Source organism: Gorilla gorilla, chromosome 1 (genome assembly GCF_029281585.2).
Source record: "Gorilla gorilla gorilla isolate KB3781 chromosome 1, NHGRI_mGorGor1-v2.1_pri, whole genome shotgun sequence".
NCBI lineage: Eukaryota > Metazoa > Chordata > Mammalia > Primates > Hominidae > Gorilla > Gorilla gorilla.
Window position 1 is genome coordinate 74,610,489 of NC_073224.2, and position 3,874 is coordinate 74,614,362.

A 3,874-nucleotide genomic window follows, 5' to 3' on the forward strand; every position below is an offset into this window, starting at 1 on the left:
CTCCTCTGATCTTCTGAAATAGGAAAAAGAAAGTAAATGAATAACAGCCACATACTAAGTTATTGAATTACAAGTGAACCAATAAATACTTAGATTTTATAAGCATTATTTTACCCTAAGAATCATAGATAATGCATGGAATCTCCAGTAGATTACATGCCCTGCTGCTTTTGAGGATAATACATGGGAAGAAGTTTGCACATTTAAGGTTTAAATGTGCCTGCCAAAAAACCATGTGCTGGTAACTTAATCTCCATTGCAACTGTGTTGAGAGGTGAGGTCTAGTGAGAGGTGATTAGGCCATGAGGGCTCCACCCTCATGAATTGATTAATACAAACCCACAGGATTGAGTTCATTCTAAAAGGGTGAGTTTGGTCCCTGGTCCCCAGCCCCCTGTGCCCTTCCACTATGAGATGACTTAGCAAGAAGACCCTTGCCAAATGCCAGCCTTTCCATCTTGGACTTCCCAGCTTCCAGAACCATAAGCCAATACATTTTTAATCTTTATACATTACTTAGTCTCAGGTATTCTTTTATGAAAGCACAACACAGACTAAGGCAGGATGGTTTGCATATGTCAACTTGATTAACCTGGAAGTATATTTCCCAGAGTTCCCCCCACCAATATGGTTCTTGATTGGAGTTGTCAAAAAAGAAATGTGCATGAGATTTGAAAGATTAAAGTGAAGCAGCATGATTACCTCTGAAAGTCATTGTGATTAGACATGATGACAGATGCAGAGGTGCTGGCAGATTCCAGTTTGTCCTTGCTGTCATCTGCTCTACATTCTACCTATCTTCCTACCTGACCCCACTGATCAACAGTGGTCTGAGAGTCCGGGCCTATCACCATATATTGGCAGTGGAGGCAGTTTCTCATGGGCTTCCCATGAGCTTGCCTTTGCAGTTTCACTTCTGCAGTAGGACATGCATGACTGTTACTTACTCTTGCTCTGATCTTTCAACTCTCCAGTGGCACCTTCACTTTCTCTGCTTCTTCCATAATTATGTAAGGTCTAAATTTTATAATAAATCCCTTGTTTCATAACTGACAGTGGTTCTTCTTTCCTGTTGGAATCCCAAGATGCCCCATGGGAGGGAATTATTGTTAATTACTGGAGGATTCCTGTTTGGAGAAGCATTACAGTTTGGACTCAGAGATACTGGGTACCCACCTCAGTTCTACCACTACCAGCTGGTTGACCTCATACAAGATATCTGACCTCTCAAGCCCCATTTTCTTTTCTTTTCTTTCTTTCTTTTTTTTTTTTTTTTTTTGAGACAGGATTTGGAGTGCAGTGATGTGATCTCAGCTCACTGCAACCTCCACCTCCTGGGCTCAAGTGATCCTCCCACATCAGCCCTCCTGAGTAGCTGGGACTACAGGTGCATGCCACCACCCCCAGCTAGGTTTTGTATTTTTTGTAGAGATGGGGGTTTCATCATGTTGGCCAGGCTGGTCTTGAACTCCTGGGCTCAAGCAATCCACCCACGTTGGCCTCTCAAAGTGCTCAGATTACAGGCGTGAGCCACCATGCCTGGCCCCCATTTTCTTTTCTTGTAACCAATAACATATAACATATATATATATATATACACACACACACACACACACATACATATATAAGCACATGTAACATATATTAACATATAACAAATAGCCAATAACATGAGCTACCTTATATGAGAGGGTCTTTGTGAGGTTTAGATGACATGTTGCATGTAAATCACTTAGTCTAGCAAATAGTAAATGCTCAGTAAATGTTAATTTTTTTTCACTGACAATTCTTGCTCCAGAATTGTTAGTTATTATTGAAGGAGCTTAATGCCTGAAGGGGAATCAGGTACTAGAGCCTAAAATATACAAAGAAAAGCAGACTGTTGAGCATAGGTGTTTTAAGGTTTGGGGAGAGCTGACGTTGGCAAGACAAGCAGGAATCAGCAACGGGTGGAGCACAACAGGGAGGCAAGATGGGAGGAATGGCGCAGCTCAGAAGAGAAGCTGTAAACATCAAGTACCCAAGCACCAGGGGAACAGAGACTTAAAACTGCAGGTTCAGAATGGGCATCACTCACTCTCTGCCGCGGAGCCCTCCTGCTAAGTCAAGCCAGGTCTCCCTGGGATCACTGGCTGCTATGTAGGACTTGGGGGATTTCTGGATCACTCTGCTGGTTCACAGCTGTTACTCTGCTTCAAGTATTGAAGAGGTTTTTTGTGGCACTAAAAGAAACGCAGAATGGCCAGCACCCATTTGGTCCCCTCTCAGAGTGTCACAGCAGCCATCATGGGGGAAGGAGGAGTTATGTCATACAGAAGCTCACACCTCAACCCTAGTAAAAGAGCAGAGATGCAGGGTGAATGTGCATGTGTGTCTGGGGTGGGTATAATGAGTGATAACAGCTAGGTAGATACCGTGTTCATAACCTCTACCTCTTCAAAGAGACCCAAGAAACTATGTTTGAGTTGGAATCATGCCTATGTTGGAGAAGAAAAAAGCCCACACTTCCTTCTTCCTGAACTAACTGCATTAGGATCGTGTGCAACTAAGGCATCACCCATAGGCAATGAAAAGGCTTTAAACAAATGGAAAAAAATCTGGATATCACATGGAATGAGAAAACATGATTAGAGAGAAGTGTAGATGTGTGACTTTACAGAAGGTTCTGGACATACTAATAGCTATCTTTGGCTGTCTGAAAGCCTTCATGGGAAGACAGGTTGGACATCAATGAATGGAAATAAAGAGAAGGTAGGTTTGCCTCAGTGTATCTCTGTCATTGAGGATTTCCAAGGAGAAGCCAGATGAAGAAGAAGAGGAAGGGAGTGATGAGGAGGAGAAAAGAAAAGGAAGAAAAAGAAAGAGGAGGAAGAAGAAAGAGGAAGAGGAGGAGGTCAGCATTTATTGAGCACTTCCTATGTACCAGGCATTGTTTTAAATAAGCTAAATATATTATCTTACTAAAATCTTACAGTATCACAACCCAGCATCAGGGGAAGCCCAGGCCAGCCCAGTGATGTCCACTGTGGGTTGCGTCCTACCTTTCACTTGCTGTAGGGAGGGTTGGTGTGTTCTTGCAACCCCTTTATTCTACTCACCTATGCAGGTTTTTAAAATTTCAGCTCCAAAAATGGGCAGAATTTTCCTTGATTATATTGGCAGTACCCATTTGTTTTCTCATGCAAACTGTGATATAATCCTGACCAATGGCTCAGAACTCAGCTCATCTCTACTAGGTGCACAGGCACCACTAGCAGGGAGTTTCTTTGTCACAAAGTAGTTAACCTACAGTATGGTGAAGCTCAAGATCGGATCATGCTCACTGGCTGCCACATGGTTCAAGGTGTGAGCTACAAAAACCGCAACGGCCAACTGGGATGGATCTGTGAGTTTGCCACTGAAGACAGCATTATAAGGAAGGCTGTGTGATTCCGAAATGTGCTCTAGTTGGAGAGAATGAGGGCTTTGAGGAGCATGTACCATTCAATAACTCTTGGAAGAAAATGAGCTCAATCCATCTTTTTCCAGGTTTCCTTCACTGAAAACAAAAACCTGCTTACACACACTGCCAACTTAGTATCAGAGTCAGGTTCATAAACTGTGGAACAAGAGGTTGTGAGAATCTAAGATGGAACCTTTCTTTCTTTTTTTAAAAAAAAATTTGTATTTTCCATGTAATAGCAGAGTGTGGAAAGAGTATTATGCAGATGTCATCAATTTTTCCCTATGTTTACATCTTAAGGCAGAAGAGTCTGTCTGCAACTCTGTGATGGGCTGTGTAAAGAAAAAATCTGGGCTATTAGAGTGGAAAAGTGTGTTTTATATAAAATTTGAAAGGAAATATGTCAAGAGCATGGGTTTTTAACTTGAGCTT

At 42.2% G+C, this 3,874-nt stretch overlaps 1 pseudogene; it reads left to right on the forward strand.

Moving 5' to 3' along the window:
• Positions 1 to 3,130: 3,130 nt before the first annotated feature.
• LOC101128984 (protein yippee-like 5) lies at positions 3,131 to 3,542 on the forward strand (annotated as a pseudogene).
• The last annotated feature ends 332 nt before the right edge of the window (positions 3,543 to 3,874 follow it).